The sequence below is a fragment of the Choloepus didactylus genome, chromosome 12 (assembly GCF_015220235.1).
Source record: "Choloepus didactylus isolate mChoDid1 chromosome 12, mChoDid1.pri, whole genome shotgun sequence".
Taxonomy (NCBI): Eukaryota; Metazoa; Chordata; class Mammalia; order Pilosa; family Megalonychidae; genus Choloepus; species Choloepus didactylus.
In genome coordinates this window covers 98,102,076-98,123,306 of record NC_051318.1, presented here as the reverse complement: position 1 = coordinate 98,123,306, position 21,231 = coordinate 98,102,076, and the positions used below count along the sequence as shown (strand labels likewise).

The window sequence follows — 21,231 nt, the reverse complement described above, 5'->3', positions numbered from 1 at the left end:
GATAAAGACTGGGACTGTATAAACTCAGTGAAACCTAGAGTGCTCAACAGTTGTGATAAAATGTAGAAATATGTTTTTACAAGAGGGAGAATAAGTGAATGTCAACCTTGAAAGCTGTTAAAAATGGTGTGGTATTGGGGAAAAATACAATCAATGCAAACGAGTCTATAGTTAACAGAAACATTGTACTATGCTTCCTTTAATGTAAAGGCAATATACCAAAGCTAAATGCCTATAAGATGGGGATATAAGGGAGGGGTATGAACTCTTGGCATTGGTGATGCTGTCTAACTTTTATTGTACTTTAGTTTAATTCTATCTTTCCTATTGCTTTTTAGCTGTCATTTTTTTAATCTTTCTTTTTCTTTCTCGTTTGTCTCTCGATCTTCTTTGACTCTTCCTCCTTTGTGGAAGAAATGTAGATGTCTTTATAAAATGGTGGTGAATCCATAAATATGTGATTATACAGGGAACCACTGATGGCTTACTAAGTACAGAATGTGTGGTGGGTGAACAAAACCATCTTTAGAGAAAACAAAAACAAAAAACAGGATGATGAAGAAACCTTGAGGGCACTATATTGAGTGAAATAAGTCAGGCACAGAAGGAAAAATATTGTATGGTCTCACTGATATGAACTAATTATAATATGGAAACTCACAGACATGTTATATAAGTTACCAGGTATGGAACGAGGCTAAAGAATGGGGAGCAGTTGCATATTGTGGACAGAATGTTTAACTAGGTTGAACTTAAGTGTCTCGAAACGGACAGAGGTAATCGCAGCATGTTATTGTGAGAATAACTAACAGTGCTGAATGGTGGTGTGAATGTGGTGGAAAGGGGAAGCTTAGAGTCACGTATGTCACTAGAAAGAAAGTTGGAGGTTAAAATATTGGAATGCATAAAACAGTGAATCTTGTGATAGCCAAGGTCCATGATTAACTGTACAAATATTAGAAATCTCTTTCATGAAGTAGAACAAATGTATGACACTATAACTAGAAGTTAATAATAAAGGGGCATATAGGGAAAAATATACATATTGCAAACTATGTACTACAGTTGGTAGCATTTTAATATACTTTCACCAAGAGTAAGAAACATACTGTACAAATACCATGAGTCAGTAACGAAGGGGTGGATTTAGGGGTATGAGAGGGTTTGAGTTTTCTTTATTGTTTTTTATTTCTTTTCCAGAATAATGGATGCACAGCGGGTATGATGGTACTGTGGGCAGTTGTGCACATTGGATGATGATATGGTATGTGAAAAGTCTCAATAAAATTGATTTAAAAAATGGATTGTGGTGATGGGCAAACAGCTGTATGATGGTGCTATGAAAAATTGATTGTACACTTTGGATGACTGTATGGTATGTGAATATGTCTCAATAAAATTGAATTAAGAAAACTGATTTGGAATACCTTGTTCTATTATAGGTGAGGCTATTAAACATTATTGAATAGTATTCTTTAAACAAAAAATGAAAGAGGACTCCTGTCTCACACCTTATACAAAATTAACTCGAAATGGATCAAGGACCTAAATCTTAGCACTAAGATCATAAGAATTTCAGAAGAAAATGTGGGGAAATGTCTTAAAACTCTTGTGAAAAGAGGTGGTTTCCTAGACTTTACACCCAAAGCATGAGCAATCAAAGAAGAAATAGATAAATGAGATCTCAAAATTAAACACAAAACCTTGTACATCAAAGAACCTTGTCACGACAGTAAAAAGGCAGCCTATGCAATGGGATACAATATTTGGAAACCACATATCAGATAAGGGTTTAATATCCAGATATATAAAAAAACCTACAACTCAACAAGAGAAAGACAAACAACCCAATTTAAAAATGGGCAAGACATGGATAGCCACTTTCCAAAGAGGAAATAGAAATGGCTCAAAAACAAATGAAAAGATGCTCAACTTCACTAGCTATCAGGGAAATGCAAATCCATGATTTGCAATGGATGGAGGTGGCCTAAGGCTACATCAACTGATGAACAGAATGCAGAACTGTGGTGTATTTTCTAAAGAAAAACTTTTACCTAGTAATCAGTATGTTCAAGGGCTGACTGGGTGATAAATGTACAACTATATGATGATACAGTGAACAACTGATTGTGCACTGTGGATAACTGTATGGTATATGAATATATCTCTATAAAACTGTAGCAAAAATATAAATGGGGTAAAAGTTCTGGAGAAAACATGGAGTGAGGGATGTACCTAGTTACTATTGATGAGGAGGCAGAATGGTGTAGCCTTTCTGGAAGCCAGTGTGGTGGTTCCACAGGAAGATAAGTATGTGGGGGCCGTAAGGTCCTGCAACCTCATTATGGAGTGTGTACGTGGAAGATCTGAGAGCAGAGATCATGAATGGACATTTGCACCCTGGTGTTTATGGAGGCAGTATTCATGATTTGCAATGGATGGAGGGGTCCTGAGGGTGCATCAACTGAGGAACAGAATAGTGAACTGTGGCATATGCATCCAATGGAATATGGAGCAACTATGAGAAACTGATGCTGTGAGACATGCATCGAGGTGAATGGATCCTGTAGGCAGCATTTTGAGTGAAGTATACCACAGACAAAGGCAAACACTGTAATGCCTCGCCAATATGGACTAACTACAATGTGTACCTCCAGAACTGAAACTTAGAGCACAGCCTAACAGGGAAACAATTCTTGTAATGGTCCTTAGATTGTAAGCTCTTAGAGCAGTCAAATCTATTCCTGAATTGTAACGGCTATCTCCAAACTCTGAGATGCTGATCCCTTGGTATAATCTGATTGATCTCTGTAACAGTGGGTATCTGCGTGACACCTGAAACTCAGTGCTAGAGTTCAGCAGAGACGAACGTCAATATTAGTACATACAGTAACTGGTTAAAAAAAAGCTGAAGAAGCATCCAGACTTCAATTAGAGATATGAATGAAGCAGATCTGGATAAGAATAGGGCAAATCATGCCAAAGGGTAAAGGTTGAAACTAACTATGTGTTAAAACGTCAACTTCCATGTGATACCAAGGGAAGAGATGTTTATTTGGTGCAGGATCTATATTTTCTAAACTATATAATTTCTATAGTCAGTTTGTGGCTTTTTTTTTCAGTTTTATTGAGACATATTCACATACCATACAATCATCCATGGTGTGCAATCAACTGTTCACAGTACCATCATATAGTTGTGCATTCATCACCCCACTGTATTTCTGAACATTTTCCTTACAACAGAAAGAAACAGAATAAGAATAAAAAAAAATCACAAAAGAACACCCAAATCATCCCCCCATCCCACCCTATTTTTCATTTGTTTTTTGTCCCCATTTTTCTAGTCATCCATCCAAACACTGGATAAAGGGAGTATGATCCACAAGGTTTTCACTATCACACTGTCACTGCTTGTAATCTACATATAAATGAAGACACATTGTGGTGAAATTTCAAATCAACAGAAAATCTTTCATGCTTCCAGAGAGGGAAAAGTCTTGTAATATATAAAGTAACAGGAATCAACTGGTTTTTAACTTCTCAGTGGTAGCATTAGAAACTGAATGGGAAATGGAGCACTATCAAAATTCTGAAGGAGACTACTTTCAATCCTAGAATTCCACATGCATTTAAACTACTAATCAAATATAAGAATAAAATCATGATGTTTTAAGACAAATGATTTCTCAAAAACTTTGCCTACCTTCCTTTCTCAGGAATCTGTTGGAGTATGTGATCCATTGAAATGAGAAAGTCAGCCAAATAAAAGAACGAAATGGATTACAGGAAATAGGAAATTCAACAAAGGACAAAGGCAAAGGAATCTCCAGTATGACAATGAAAAGATAGGTATAGAGAGCAAGCAGTTCAGACTAGAAGGGCCTTCTTCAGGAAAATGAGATCGAGGAAACCTGACACAATTAGTTATCTTTAGAAAAGTTTTAGATAACTGGAAAAAGGCATAGGGTTGAATTTATGATAAAAACATACAAATAAAAAGCAAAAAGCAGAACAAAAAAAACCACACACACACAAAAACCAAGAGGGTTCTTAACTGTAGGGAAAACAAAAATGTGTACGAAAGAAGATGCTAGAATAATGCCTTAATTTTGGGGGTAGGGCTTGGGATAGCTGAAGTTCAGGCTAGCTACCTCCAGGAGTGAACAACCTTTACCATCTACTCCATTGTATAGTACAAATATTTTATCTGTTTGAGCTGGAGCATTATGTTTAGTAAGTAACAGGGTAGGCATATCTAGAGGCCCATGTCTGTTTGACTCTAAAGCTAAGAATGATTTTTACATATTTAAAGAAGAAGAAGATGTGATAGAAATCATATGTGGCCTACAAAGCCTAACATTTACAGTCTGTCCCTTACAGAAAAAAAAGCAACCCCTGAAAGAAAAATATGTGGATCAGAAGATATGTTAATAACAGTAGAAAAATGGCCAAAAAATATAAACTTGTATTTTACAAAATAGGAGACACAGATGCTAATATACATATGATAAAGGTACCAAGTCTCATTAATAATTAGAAAATTACAGATTAAGGCCACTTGGAGATACCTTTTTATAAACTCACCAAATTGGCAAACTTAAGAAATTTAACAAGTGTCAGACAGAATGTGGGTCAACAGGAACTCTCATGCATTTCTCCTTTGGAAAATAATTTAGCATGTTATTCAAAACTGAAGCCTATAACCCAACAACTTTATTTCCAAAAGAGATGCTTGCACATGTGCAGGAGGGGAAATGCAAAATACATTAACAGATCCGTTATTCATGAGAACCAGAAACCAGAAACAGCTCTAATGTTCACAGAACAGTGGGGAGAACAAAGGCTGGGTATATTCAATCACTGGAATGGTATACAGCACACAAATGAATGAATTATGGCCACGTGCATCAACATGGCTGAACTACAGAAACATTGAGTGAAAAAAGAAAGTTGCACAAGTATTTATATTGAATGACTTCGTTCATTTAAATATCAGAACAGGTACATTTAAATAATATAGGAGGCCCAGAAAGAGACAGGAGGACGGACAAGAGACAGTATCAAGGAGCTAATGGTTGAGAATTTGCAATTTTTGTGAGACACAAATTATCAGATTTATCTAGCCCAACAAGCTCTGAGAAGGAGGAATAAAAATAATTCCACAACTAGACATGTGGTAGTTAAACTGAATAACCCTAATAATAGCAGTCAGAGAGAAAAGGCAGAATCCCTATGATTGCTCAGCCACAACAAGGCAGTCATAGACAATGGAATACTATCATCAGTGTTAAGAGAAAACAATGGTCAACTTTGAATTCTGTGCTCAAAGTATTATTCAAGAGTGAAAGTGATACATCAGTCACATCTATTCCTAACTTGCTATGGTCATTTCTAAATTTGGAGATGCTCAGCTCTTTGTGTATAACCTGGTCGTTCCCTGGATCTTCAGGTATCGGTGTGGCACCTGAGACTCATAGCTAGGGTTCTGCAGCTATGAATGCCATCACTACCTCACACAGCAACTGTTGAACAAGTGGAGAAAGAGATCAGACTTCGATTAGAGATATGAATGAAGCTGATCTGCGTAGGACTAAAGCAAATCAGACTAAAGGGTTAAGGATGATATGGACAGTGTTTTACAACTTCACTTACTGTGTGAGACCAAAGGAAGAGATGTTTATTTGGTGCAAAATTTACATTTTCTGTAGCACACTATCTAATTTAACTTGCGTGTTTAGTCTATTTGAACACCATAACTGCACTGAATTACACTGAATATGGAGTGAGATCTTGTTGGTTTGTACGGGATAGTGTGATAACGGAATACATCAGAGTAATTTGGAGAATGAATAAAAAACATGTGAAAAACCCCTTGAGGTATTGGGAAGAAATGTGGAAATATTAAATTTCTCTAGTGGGGGAATTCCTGATATTCTCACAAGCATTGGGGACTACCAAGTTAATAGGCTAAGCACTTGATCTTGGGGCTTGCCCTTATGAAACCTATTCCTGCAAAGCAGAAGCTAAACATACTTAAGATTATGCCTTTGAGTCATCCCCAGAGAATCTCTTCCATTGCTCAGATGTGGCCTCTCTCTCTAAGCCCACTCTTCTGGTAAACTCATTGCCCTCTCCCCTACATGGGGCATAAACCCTAGGCATGAGCATGACCCTGTCATCATGGGATTGAGAAAGCCGTCTTGGACCAAACGCAGGAAGAGAAATGAAACAAAATAAATCTCAGTGGCTGAGAGATTTCAAGTAGAGTTGAGAGGCCATTCTGGAGGTTATTCTTATGAATTATACAGATACCCCGTTTTAGTTTTTAGTGTACTAGAACAGCTAGAAGGAAATACCTGAAACAGCTGAACTGCAATCCAGTAGCCCTGATTTCTGAGGATGATTGTATAACCATTTGGCTTTTATGGTGAGACTGTGTAATTATGAAAACCTTATGACTGACTTTCCCTTTATACAGTGCATGGACAGATGAGTAAGATAACAAAGGCAAAAAAATAATAGAGGGATAAGGAATGTGCAATGTTTTGGATGTCCTTTTATATTTTTATTTTTATTTTTATTTTTTTCAGGTGTAATGAACATGTACACAAACTGATTGTGGTGACGAATGCACAACTATATGATGATACCATGAACCACTGATTGTATACTTTGGCTGATTATCTGCTATGTGAACATATCTCAATAAAATTGGATTAATAAAGAAAAAAGAAATAAAACTTTCATTATTTTGCAGATGACATAATCCTACATTTAGAAAGTCTGAGATATCTATGAGAAAGCTAATTCAGCCAATAAAAGCTAATTCAGCCAATAAACCAAGATATCTATGAGAAAGCTAATTCAGCCAGTAAAAGCTAATTCAGCCAATAAACCAAGGATGTACAGGAAATCTACACAGAAAACTACAAAGCCTTGCTAAAAGAAAGCAAAGACGTAAATAAGTGGAAAGATTTTTCGTGTTCCTGGACAGGAAAGCTAAATGTCATTAAGCTGTTAATTCATCCAAATTGATCTACAAATTCAATGCAATACCAAAGTTCCAACAACCTACTTCGCAAACTTGGAAAAGCTGGTTATTACATTTATTTGGAAGGGTAAAGGGCCTTGAATTGCCAAAAACATCCTGAAAAAGAAGAACAAAGTGGGAAGAGTTATGCTTCCTGTCTTTAAAGATTATCATAAAGCCACAGTGGTCAAAACAGCATAGTATTGGCACAAGATAGACATATTGATTAATGTAATCTAATTGAGAGTTTAGAAATAGTCCCCAGATCTACAGTTAATTGATTCTTGGCAAGACCCCCTAATCCACTGAACTGGAACAGAACAGTCTTTTCAACAAGAGTTGGGAGAAATAGATATCCATACCAAAAGAATGAAAGAGGACTCCTACTTCACAACCCCCAAAAAAGTTAACATCAATCAAAGACTTGGTCTGGACACAGGGGACTTGGTTTGATGGGCCAAGCCCTCTACCAGGGAACTTTCCCTTGGTAAGATTGTTGCTGCAAAGGAGAGGCTAGGTCTGCCTGTAACTGTGCCCAAGAGCCTCCTCCCGAATGCCTCTTTGTTGCTCAGATGTGGCCCTCTCTCTCTAGCTAAGCCAACTTGGCAGGTGAAATCACTGCTCTCCCCGCTACATGGATATGACACCCAGGGGAGTAAATCTCCCTGGCAATGTGGGATATGACTCCTGGGTAGGAAACTAGACCCAGCATTGTAGGATGGAGAACATCTTCTTGACCAAAAGGGGGATGTGAAAGGAAATGAAATAAGCTTCAGTGGCAGAGAGATTGCAAAAGGAGCCGAGAGGTGACTCTGGTGGGCACTGTTATGTACAATACAGACAACGCATTTTAGGTTCTAATGAATTGGAATAGCTAGCAGTAAATATCTGCAACTATCAAACTACAACCCAGAACACATGAATCCTGAAGATGACTGCATAAAAGTGTAGCTTATGAGGGGTGACAATGGGATTGGGTAAGCCATATGGACCACACTCCCCTTTGTACAATTTATGGAGGGATGAGTAGAAAAATGGGGGAAGAAAATAAAAAGGCACCAAGTGTTCTTTTTTGCTTTAATTGTTCTTTTTCACTTTAATTTTTATTTCTACTATTTTTGGGTGTGTGGTAATGAAAATGTCAAAAATTAATTTTGGTGATGAATGCTCAACTATATAATGGTACTGTAAACAATTGAATATATGCTTTGTTTTGTATGACTGCATGGTATCTGAATATATCTCAATAAAAATGATTTAAAAAAAAAAAAAGACTTGATCAGGGACATTACAATAAAACTCCTAGAAGACAATATAGGGAAAATACAGGGAAACATCTTCAAGACCTAGTAATAGGAGATACCTTAAATCTTAGACCCAAAACACAAGCAATGAAAGAAAAAATAGATTAAAAAAAAAAAAAAGAAAAAAATAGATAAATGAAATAGATAAAAAGAATAGATAGATGAAAGAAAAAATGGATAAATGGCAACCCCTCAAAATAAAATGTTTCTCTGCCTCAAAGGAATTAGTCAAAAGGTGAATGTGAACAGGCAGCCAGTACAATGGGAGAAAATATTTGGAAACCATATATTTGATAATGCTTTTATATCCAGTATATATAAAGAAAACCTTCAGCTCAACAACAAAAGAACAAACAACCCAGTTATAAAATGGACAAAAGATATGGATCGACATTTTTCCAAAGATAAAATACAAATGGCTAAAATGCACATGAAAAGATGTTCACCTTCATTAACTATTAGGGAAATGCAAATCAACAACACAATATGATATCATCTCACACTCATAAGAAGGGCTGCCATTATACAAGCAGGAAACTACAAATGCTGAAGAGGATGTGGAGGAAGTGGGACACTTATTCACTGCTGGTGGGAATGTACGATGATACAGCCAGTGTGGAAGACCTTTTGGTGATTCCTCAGAAAATTAATTACCAAGTTGCCCTATGACCTGGCAATTCCACTACTCAGTATACACACAGAAGAACTTAAAAAAGTGACACGAACATGTATTTGCACACTGGTGTTCACAGCGGTAGAATCACAACTGCCGAAAGATGGAAACAATCTAAGTGTCCATCAACAGACAAGTAGATAAACAAAATGTGGTCTATACATACGAAGGAATATTATGCATCAGTAAGAAGGAATGAGGCCCTGAAGCATGTGAGAACACAGATGAAATTTGAGGACAAAATGTTAAGTGAAATAAGCCAGGCAGAAAAGTAATATGAACCCCCCAAAAATGTAGTTTTTAAGTGTTAATTCTAGATTGTAAAATAGAGTGGTCATATTACTTACACAAAACTAATATGAACCCCCTAAAAAATGTAAACACAGAGTCTTAAAATGAAGCATATAGGGGACCCAGAGATAAAAGCTAGATAAGGGGGAGCAGTCACCTAATAGGTTCAGAGTTGTTAATGAGGTTGAAAGCAAATGTATGCGAATGAATAGACGTGATGGCAGTTCTTTAGTCGGATTACAGGTAATAGTGCCACACTGAAGGTGAGTACGTTTGAAAGGGGTTGTTTAAAGCCACATTTCTCACCGATTAGCACTACAAAAATAAATAAGTACTTGCATGAACTACTTCAAAGGTATGACACTTGGTATAAAGAGTTAATAATAGAGTGGTATATGGGAAAAACTATTGACTGCATGCTATGGACCATATTAAACAAGGAGTAGCTCACTAGTACCACACTGATACTCGGGGTAAATTGGGTTTTCTCTTTGGTGTGGGTGTGTCCATCTGTTAGTTCTCTTCAGAACAATGAAAACTGTCTAAAACTGAGGGTGATAATGATTGTACAACTGAGGATGTGATACATTATTTATTTTGGATAGAATACATGCGATGTGAATAGATCTCAACAAAATCTGCAGTCATAAATAAATAAATAGACATAAATAGTCAAGGGCTAGAGGAAAGATGGAGAGAGAGAGAGAGGTAAACCTATTCAGTGTTGGTAGGGGAGTAGAATGGTGCAGCCCCTGCAGAGGGTGATGTAGTGGATCCACAGGAGTCTAAATATAGGGATGCCTTTCAATTAGGGAATCCCATTTCCAGAAATATACAAGAAAGAACTGAAAGCAGGGACTGAAATAGACATTTGCACCCTGATGGTGAAGGTGACATTATTCATGATACCAATGGATGAAGGTGGCCAAGGGTCTACTGACTGAGGAGCAGAAGGGCGAGCTCTGATGTATGTGGACAATGGAATATTGTGCAGCTACAGAAAAGCATGAAGTTGTGAGACATGCAAAGAGATCAATGAACCGTGAAGACATTATGTTGACCAATATAGGCCAGAAACATATGGCCTATATGGTCTCACTTAGAAAATACAGATATGGTCTCACTTAGAAAATACAGATAAGAGAACTGGAGCCTAGAATGGAAGCTCTTACAGCATTTCCATATATTCCTGAGTTTTTAAGTGTTATTTCTAAATTCTGAGATGCTGTGCTTCATGTGAATAACCTGGTACTTCTGTGGAACTTTGGGTATCTGTGTGACAACTAAGACTCAGAGTTAAAGTTCTGCAGTTCTGAAAATCACACTACTCCATACAACAACTGTTAAAGATGCCAAAAAAGAGATCAGGCTTCAATTAGATATATGAACAAAGCTGATCTGGTTGGGATTAAGGTAAATCAGAATATAGGATACAGGAAATCGAGATCTCTATTTTAAAACTCCACCTTCTGTGTGAGTCCAAAGGAAGAGATATTTATTTTGTAGAAAATTTAAATAGTCTGTAGTACACAATATAAATTAACCTGTCTGGCCAATTCATTTAGATAACTTAAACACATGGAGCCTCGAATACAGAATGAGAGAGCAGAATTCTGTGTAGATTAAACTAAAACTCTTATACATTTCACAGTATATTGGGCAGATAATAAAAAAGGATAAGCAGTGTCCCTTGAGGGACTGTAGAAAAAATATGTAACTATTGAAGTTCCAACCTGGGAAATTCCAGATGCTCTCTCAAGCATTAGGGATTCCCAAGTTAGTAAGCCAAGCCCTCAATCTTCAGGCTTGCCCTTAGGAAACTTCACACTGTAATGGGGAAGCTAAGCTGACCTATAATTATGACTAAGAATATCTGCAGAGAACTTCTTTTGTTGCTCAGATTTGATTTTTAGAAACTTAAATCCAAATTGGTAGTCCTCAACTTAAACCCTCCAGAGGATATGTCCCAAAACCTAGGGGCAATGGCCTCTCCAAGAACATCAACCATACACATCCCCCTTCTCCATTATGTTGACACCCTTTTACAATATGAACAACTTAGGGTGGTCACTGCCCACATATCCCTGAGGACTGAGAAAGTGATCAAATGAGGGGGAAGGGTAGGAACAGATAAGACAGTCTTTAACAAAAGATTATGAACACTGAATCTTCATAGAAATATTGTTTTTTAGTTTCTAGGGTATTAGAATATCTATAAGTAAATAACTGATATGGTGGAACTTTAACCCCAAACATTGTATTATTATATTATTCGTATACTCCAATCTTAATATTATTCTTATACGTGTCCCAACTTGGACAATAACTATTATAATATCTATTTAACACCGATACCTTTAAAGTTGAGAAATCAACTTAATGATTAATTAGAAACTGGACCAAAGTCAGTTCTTTTTTTCTCAGATGAGTCATTTCTGATTTTATATACTGAACTGCAAGTACACAGATGTGAAAGAAGGTGTGGAAAATATACAGTGATAGCTAGACCCTATTTATTTATACTGACATGAGAATAAATTGCAGCAAACCTTAGTACTTTATTCGTTTTTAAGAATGACTTCATACACCAATAAATGAAACTAATTCTTAAGGTATTTTCTTCCGGATCAGTGGCTTTTATTTACAAAGCTCCAAAACATAGTAATAGAGTTATTCCAAATATGCAGTCATGGCACTGCAATAAATCAGTTAAGGTTGATCGGTAGAAACACTGAGTGTCATAAAGACTGTAATATATGGACCGAACCTTTTCCAAATGCCAGGTGACTGTTCTTCAATGAAAACAATTTGGGATGAATGAATGGCCATGCAGCATTCCTAGGGTGAAGTCAATAGAAAGTAAGATTTGTGAGACTTGTTAGAAATCCCCATTTCATCACATTTAATACAGTATTTTATACCAATAAAATACTTAATAATGAAAATAATAAAAATGCTATTCCTTAAATAAACATAAGGAAAAATTAAATAAAACAATACTGTGAGGGCATATTGCTGTATGGAAGATCATCAGAGGTTTAAAAGCTGTAATTACCTTTGTTTTCATAGTGGGTATATTTTTAAAAATATTTATATGAAAACCTTTGCATGGAATATTAACTTACATGGAAAAAAACAGAAAAGTCAAAACAATGTTAAGGAGTATCATACGGATGATTTTTCTTCATCTTTATAATTGGACTTCACCATACATATATACAATTAATTTTAAAAAGAAAATATAGAGATATCTTCCCTTTATTAGCAAATCTAACTTTAAAAATTATTTTTAAAAGAATACTAAAAAGATAGAAGAAAAAATAAAAACAAAATACCATGCAATTAGGTCAGACAACAATACCACCACCAAGAAGGCCCACAGCCTTTCCTTATATCCCCCTCTCATAGACATCAGCTTTGGAATATTGCCTTTGTTGCATTTAATGGAAGCAAATCAGACCAAAGGATAAAGGAAGATATTGACTGTTATTCAACTTCAACTTCTGTGGAAAAACCAAGGGAAGAGATTTATACTTGGTGCAGGATCTGTATTTTTGGAAGCACACTAAATAATTTCACATGTATGATAAGTTTATTCAAACACCATAATTATAGGGGACTTTGAATAGGTTTGTATATGTTAGTGTGAAATCCTGATGCATCCCAGAGTAATTTGGGCAGAGAATAAAAATGTATTTTCAGGGCCTCCCTGAGGAACTGGGGAAGAATGCCAAAATATTAAACTTACCCACCTGGGTTATTACTGATGTTCTAGCAAGGACTACCAATTTGGTAGGCTGACCCCTGGATCTTGGGGCTTGCCCTTATGAAGCTCATTATTGCAAAGGAGAGGCTAAGCCCAGTCATAATTGTGCCTAAGAGTGTCCCCCAGAGAACCTCTTTTGTTGCTCAGATGTGGCCTCTCTCCCTCTAAACCCACCCAGCAGGTAAACCCACTGCCCTTCCCCATAAGTGGGACATGATTTCCAGGAGTGTAAATCTTCCTGGCAATGTGGGACATAATTCCTGGTGATGAGCCTGGACCCAGCATCATGGGATTCAGAAAATCTTCTTGACCAAAAGGGGGAAGCAAAAGGAAACACAATAAAGTTTCAGTGTATGAGAGACTTCTAATGAAGTTGAAAGGCCACTCTGGAGGATATTCTTTTGTGCTATATAGATAGCCCTTTTTAGTCTTTAGTGTACTGGAATAGCAAGATGGAAATACCTGAACTTGTCAAACTGCAACCCCAAAACTTTGATTCTTGAAGCTGATGGTATAACTCTGGAGGTTACATGGCGTGACTTGGTGATTGTGAAAACCTTGTGGCTCACATTCCCTTTATCCAGTGTATGGAAAGATGAGTAGAAAAATGGGGATAAAATTTAAATGAAAATTAGGGTGGCATGAGAGATGGATTTTTTTGGGTGTTCTTTTATACTTTTATTTTTTTCATATTTTTATCTTTTTCTAGAGCGGTGAAAATATTTAGACATTGCGGTGACGAATGCACGGCTCTGACTGCACACTGTGGATGACTGTATGGTATGTGACTATATCTCAATAAAACTGAGTATTTAAAAAATTATTATGAATGGCATATAGTGGGTCTATGAATTTGTACATATTTGCCTCTTAATATGATAATCACATAATTACACTGAGATTAATTAATGTATGAACACCTGGCTTAAGGATAACCTACCTTATTGTTAAAAAAGATTTCTTTCCTGAATGTATATTTCCTTTTAAAGATTTACACAATATCAATATTCTAAGGCATGCATTCTCAATGGGGGTAGTATCAGCCCCAAGGGAGTATAAATTGGCTATATATAGTTTTAAAATTTCATTGAGCGAGAAGTAATTAGGAAAATTAAAATGCAGAATACATAGCTTATCTTAGTGACAACAATGAAACTAATGGAGATATAATTTCAAATTGAAGCACCTTGTAGTAATAGTATGAGCTTTATATACACATAACTTGCTCTTCTTTCCTAGAAAATGAAAATGAGCCTTTCTTGCTGAAGGACGTAAAGGCATTTCTCCTCTATATGTGGGCAAAAGCCTGCACTGCCTAGGAGACATATCCACTTGACTCTACCAACAACCTGAGAGAAAGGTTGTTTGAAAATCTATGGGTCATTTTTAAGGACCCCTCACAACTGATGGGAGAATTACTCCCATATTACATGCAGAACATGTGGCTATAGAGTAGGAATTGGCTGGTGTTTAAAAACATGATTCTCCAATGCAGGGGATACAAAGACTTTTCTGGAGCTGAATGAGGGACAACACCCTACCTACCCTATCTTCATTCCATTCAAAGAGATCAAACAGGACATATGGCATTCTGAAAGCATAAATGCATTGCATCTATTTGCAGTTTGGCCAGAAAGGATTAAAAAAAAAAAAAAAAAAAAAGCAAAAGGAAAAGCTTCAGTGATTTACACCTAGAATACAGGCAAAAAGACAGTATCTTACGTGATTTATCTGATCCCTCCAAATTAGTCTGTGTGTACGAAGAAGAAGGGCCCAGCATCAAATTTTATCTAGAAAGATAGGATCATTACAAAATATTAATAACCTATTACTCAGTGCTGCCCAGATTTTCTCTCTGATGAATTATACATTACCATTAATCATAGAAATAAATATTAACTTTATTACAAATTAAACAGAAGCATATGACAAATTAAAGAGAAACAATGCAACATGTTTCATAAACACAAGCTACTCCAAAATTGATGGGTTAGGAAAAAACTAGAAACAAAGTACATGTGTGTTAACAGGAAAGAAGTGGTTAAATAAAGTATGATACCTCCATACTACGAAATCCTTGCAGCAGTTATAAAGAAAAATGGAGGTAGAGTTGGATGAACTATCAAAGAACTCTAAGACAATAGCAGGGAAAAAAGTAATTTGCAACATATTGCATATAATGTGTGTGTGTGTGCATGTGTGTATCCCCAATCTACATGTGTGTGACATTATACATATGCATCCATACATAATTATTAGAAAAAAGGTCGTAAAGGAATCACAGTGATTTGTTAACAATGATTATCTCAAAAAAGGAATGAGGAAATGGGAGGAAGGAAAGCAAATGGCCCCTTTTTTATTCTTTACACTTCAGCATTGACTGAACTTCTTACAATGTGGTGGGATTCCTGTATAGCACATGTAATTTTTAAAAACAGTATTTAAATAATAAGAAAATCCAGAAATAAACACAAATACGTGCAGGAGTAAGTGCAGATGGACAGTCCATAAACGGCACTGGGATGACTGAGTTGCCATGTGGGAAAAAAATGAAGTTGGATTTATACCTAATTTATTGTTACAAATTAAATTCTAAATGGATTTATCATTTAAGTATAAAAAAAGAAAATTAACTGTAAAATGACTAGAAAAATACGAAAGGAGGCTTTTCATTCAAAGAGAAGCATTAAAGCCATCAGAATCTGAAGGAAAGACTGACACACAGAACCCTCACTCACACACACAAACTCCTCCTGGGGAAAGTCCACAGAGGCAAAGACACTTATGAGATGGCAGACTGGGAAACAGAATTGTAACTCACACAAAAGACAAAAGGTTAATTTCCTTTTTAAGGATTCTTACAAATCAAGGAGAAAATAGCCTGTAATCTAGAAAAATGAGGAAGGACTACTCACAGAAAATTCACAAAACAGGAACTACAAATGACTCTTACACACATTAATAGGTGTGCGCCCTTGCTAAGGATAAGAGAAGGGCGAATTCAGAGAACAACATCAAGATACTCCATGAGCCTGACAGAGCGCCAAAGGCTTGACAGCAGTCTGCCGCTGGGATGTGGGAAAGAGGCATTCTCATGCATTCACAGAACGAATGCTATCCTTCCTTTCGTTGCTTTCTGTCATTTTTTTCCTCTCCCTTTTTCCTTTTTCTTTTTTCTTCCTTCTTTGACTCTTCCTCCTTCTTTGCAGAAGAAATGGAGATGTCCTTATATAGATATTGGTGATGGTGCTGAATACATAAATATGTGATTAAACAGGGAACCAACGACTGTTTACTTAGGATGGAATTCATGGTGTGTGAACAAAACTGTTTTAAAATAAATAGGTTGCTGAAGAAACCCTGAGGGCACTATATTGAGTGAAATAAGACAGACACACAAGGACAAATACTGCAGGGTCTCACTGATATGAACTGTCACAGACATGAAATGTAAGTTACCAGGATATAGAATGAGGCTAAAGAATGGGGAGTGGTTGCTTATTATGAGCAGAAAGTTCAACTAGGGTGAACTTCAACATTTGGAAACGGACAGAGGTGATGGTATCACATTGTGAGAATAACTCACAGTGCTGAATGGTGTGTGAAGGGGACGGAAAGGGTAAGCTCAGTCACATATGTCACCAGAAGGAAAGCTGGAGGTTAAAAGATGGAAATGTATAAAATACTGCATCTAGTGGTGGACAATGTCCGTGATTAAACGTACAAATACTAGAAATCTCTCTCACAAACTAGAATAAACGTATTACATTATAACTAGAAGTTAATAATAGAGGGTCATATAGGAAAAAATATATATACCTACTGCAAACTATATACTACAGTTAGTAGTATTTTAACATTCTTTCATCAACAGTAACAAGGTACTATACCAAAACTATGAATCAATAATGGAGGGGGGGTGGTGGTTAGAGGTACGGGAGGATTTGAGTTTCTTTTTTTCTGTAATGATCTCTGTTCGGACCATGGGGTGCCCAGCGCCCTCCCACGTGTGCCTGCAATTGCTCCAGCTGCACACCTGGACAACTTGTCACTCCTCTGCTTCCTGCTGATGCTAATGTCGACCCCAAACTGTGGGGAATCTGATTACTCTGGACGGCATCCTGACGCTTTGGTGCCAAAGCAACGGGGCTGCCAGAGTTCAGCAAGTTCAGCATCAGGGTCTCTCCAGGGCCGAATCCTCAGGCAAGGTCTCCTTGGGGGGCAGCAGCAAGGCCTGCAGGTTGAAGGACCCCAGGGGGCAACATGGAACACCTGGCAGGCAGGGCGGCTGTCCCACTGCAGAACAAAGAAAACACAGTAAGACACTACAAGGAGGGTCTTCAGAGGAGGGGCTGTGTCTTTCAAGTGCCCCAGGTCCCTCAGAGCACAGGCGGAGCTTAATCCATTTGTGAGGGGGCCCAGGACATGGCTGGGGTGCACAGAAAAGCTTATCAAGGTGCACCTTGGGATGGCTGCCGTCAATTTGCTGGGGGGAAATTGATGGAGCTGGTTTCTGGATGGAACCCACGGGTTCAGGCAGGGAGCCCCCATTCACAGCCAGTTCTCAGACTGCCCCCTCACCGCCAGCAAGGCGACCCTCCTACACAGACCTGATCCACTTTGCTCCAGCTGCCAGAAAGTGTAGAAATTATTTTATTGCCTACACATAGGTTATTTTCTGATATTCCTATTGTGAAATATATCTTATATACAGAAGAATGGATAAAATATTCATTTATAATGACAAAAATAACCAACTGAAAACCCAGCTGATCCCCACCCCCAATATGTAAGAAACCTGAGGCCTCCGTGCTTCCTGGAGGGTCCCTTCCATCTTTGTCCAGGGGTCAGCTTTCTGCCCACCCCCACTCCCTATTCCCTTCCTCTCCTTCCTCACCTGGTGGTAACATCAGGGTATGTGAGAAGCATTCCTTTCCTTTTCCTAATATCTACTTTACCACTTAAACATGCATCCCTAAACTATACGTCTACATAACAGAACTAGAAAAATGAAAGCAAAGAAATCAAATGTGTCCACACGCATAGGAAAGGACATGATATAAGAACATGACTTTCTTGGGTACAAACAACTTCAAGCCACCACAGTGTGCAGGGATACACATCTCTCCTCACTCTACCATGTATGTTCATGGAAGTGGGGTGTGTGTGCGAATGTTCACATCCCTCCTCGTCTACAGTGTGTGCACACCCACCCAGCTGCCCGATGTGTGTAGTGTGTGTGTGTGAGAGCATGTGCATACCTCAGTTTCATGCAGGAGTCTGTGTGTGGTGTATGTGTGTGGGGCCTGAGGATGGACTTCCCACTGGAGGAGCCTGCAGGGCAGACACCCCAGATCACTGACCCAAGCCAGACACGCCGGATCACTGACCCAGTGGAGCACTCAGGACAGCAGCTCTGACCACTTGCAGGTGCCGGGAGGAAGACGCAGCCCCACACTATGATGTTCCTGCCAGCGGGACTCACCCCACTGCCCCAGGAAAGGGGGAGGCATGATGCCTGGCATGCGATGGACATTTAATATGGCCACATGAGCTGGAGGATCAGACCCTGCCTGGGGCAGACCGAAAGCTACGCACAGTTCTGAACCAGGCTCTCCTGTGATGAAGGACCTTCCAGGGCAAATGGGAAAACTGCAGTGGGGTGTGGAGACTAGCTGGGAGTAAGGCAGCAGTGTTTGCCCTCCTGACTTGGACGGCTGTGCTGGGGCTGGGCTGGCAAATGACCTGGCGTTTCAAAAATACACAATGAGGTATTTAAAGCTGATGGGGAACTGGTCCTCAACTTACTCTCAAATCATCTGTACCAACAACCTTTCCAAAGTTTGAGACTGTTTTAAAGAGAAGCCGAAAGAACCTTGTCACTGGCTAGAAAAAAAGACCTCACTGGATAAGCAGACCTCACTTTGGGAGAAACGTCACCTCTTTGTGGGAGGCCCAGCCCACACTGCTGCCTGGGAGGGAACTTCTCATCCAGTCTGAGATCTCGGTGGCCGCGTCCTCCAGCAGCACGAGCGTGGGCCCCTCCGCAGCCTGTCCCCCAGCTGCAGGCCTTCCCTTCGGGCTCACACACGCAGCTGCAAGGCCGGGAGCACTGGGAGAGCAGCAGCACCCGGGCTCCTCCCCTCCTCCTGCCTCCTCTGTCAGCCTCCACCTGGAAGACACGGAGAGCACTGGAAGGAGAGGCAGAAAGGCGGCCTCCAACCCTCCCCTCCTCACAGCATCCTTCCTGGTTGTCACATAACAAACAAGACGGTTTCATTAAAATGAATAAAGGAAGAGCAAGGGAAAGCCAAGCTGACATTCCATATTTTTCACATCTCACTTAACATTTCAGCCAATTTTAGGGAAAGAAGGTGATAAGAGCCTTGCTAGCTACAACGTCATTAAAGACACGTGTGGATAAAGCCACAAGAATCCTGTGCCAGGGGAAGGGAGCACAACCATGGCAAGGCCGGGCACAGGGCAGACAGGGCTCTCGGGCTAGTGGTGGGAGCAGCTCCAGCTGCGGTCACCAAGGAGAAGCCACGTGGACACAGGGGCCTTCAACGGGCAGGACTCGGCTCCCGCAACGGAAGGCTCTCGGTCCCACCAGCTGACAGGCACAGGCCCCACCCTGATGCAGGTGCCACAGCTGACTGCGCCCCAGCCGCACTGACACCCAGCTGAGGACCAAAGACCCGCACCTCTCAAGCAGCACCATACAGGACCTTATGGCTGGATCATGAGCAGGTAGAGACAGGGGAGCGCCGGGCGGGAAGCTGTGAGTTTTCTGATGTAAACTCTGTGAACAACGAAAAATAAACATCTTATAATGCAGAATACAGGGAGCCTAGATATAGACAGAAGCTAGGGAAGGGGGACTGATGACCTAATGTGGACAGGCATGATGATGAGGGTGAACTTAAGGGTATAGGAACGGACAGGGGTGATGATTTGTTAATGGGATTATAAGTATCAGTAAACCTATTCCTTTTACCTGAAGTACTCCTTTAATAAATATATGTAACAATTTTAGAAAAAGTCTCCATGAGGTCTAAAGTCCAACAATGTTTTTCTTTCCAAAAAATTCATATTGTATGTTTGAAGCCCCGAGAAGCTAGGGCAGGATGGGAAGCCGATGCTGACTCTCTACCTTGCTGGGGTACCCCTGGCCCCCGCCCACTTCAGGAGACAAGCTGTGCCCTCCGGGACCCTCGGAGCATTGGGCACTTCCACGGGGCAGGAAGGGAGGGGGCGGGAGGGCATGTCTAGGGTGGGGATGGAGCTGACGGCTGGGGGTGGCGAGGCCCCTTCACGTTCCCAGCAGCTTGACCTTCCTCAGAGCCTGGACCGAGAGCAGGGGAGAGGGCGTGTGATGAACGGGTTAGGGCTTCTCATGAACAAACAAACAAACAAACTACTGAAGGGAAAAATAATGTCTTTAAAATAAAGGCGCAGCTCAGGTAAGGATGGCAGCATGTCGGTGTACGGCTTCCTTCCCCAACACCTCAAAACCAAAATACCAGAGAAATAAGCAAGGACCCTGTGGTTTCTGCCAGCTAAGTGCCCACAACCACCCACTGCCACAGTGGCCCCGAGGGGAGCAGGTGGGAGCTACTTCATCCCGCCTGTGAGCCAGCCCACGGGAGGACCCCAGTCAGGAAGGGAAGGAAGGAAACGGAGAGAGGGGACAGTGGGGTGGGGGTGGGGGGAAGCCACTGTGTGGAGCGCTGGAATAACCACTGCAGACATCCCCTGGAGAAGAGGAGGACGGGGTGTCCCAGGCAGAGAGTCTCCCGGAAGAGGAGACACTCAGTGTCCCTGCACCAGGGAGAGAAGCAACCCGAGCAGCCTCCTGGGGGACTAGAGGAGCCCATCAGCCCTGCAGCCCCTGCCCACTCCCAGCCTGGGCCACCACCATCTACCCAGGAGGGCTGTGGGAGGTGAGGGCACAGGATCCTTAGAGGACAAGAACCCAGGCTCAGAGGCTTGGGCAAGAACATGCCCAGGTCTGGGGAAGGAGGCAGGACACGGGGTTCAGTATGGAGGGTGCTCAGAGCCCCTCACCCTCACCTCTGAAGCCCAGAGCACCTGCCAGCCCCACCTGCTCAGGACTGCACTGGGCCAAGTCCACAGGTGCCCAGGCATGGAGCCGAGGGTCCTG

General features: G+C 40.0%; 2 long non-coding RNA genes across 2 annotated transcripts; one reads left to right on the top strand and one right to left on the bottom strand.

Moving 5' to 3' along the window:
- The first annotated feature begins 942 nt into the window (after positions 1 to 942).
- Positions 943 to 6,727, top strand: LOC119507251. The gene is made up of 2 exons (XR_005211175.1): positions 943 to 1,264; positions 6,594 to 6,727. It is a non-coding gene; the product is annotated as an uncharacterized LOC119507251 (long non-coding RNA).
- A 5,046-nt stretch (positions 6,728 to 11,773) lies between these two features.
- LOC119507250 lies at positions 11,774 to 19,861 on the bottom strand. Its single transcript, XR_005211174.1, has 4 exons — positions 19,008 to 19,861; positions 17,104 to 17,363; positions 14,790 to 14,857; positions 11,774 to 12,139 (listed from the first exon to the last, which is right to left on the bottom strand). It is a non-coding gene; the product is annotated as an uncharacterized LOC119507250 (long non-coding RNA).
- Positions 19,862 to 21,231: the final 1,370 nt, after the last annotated feature.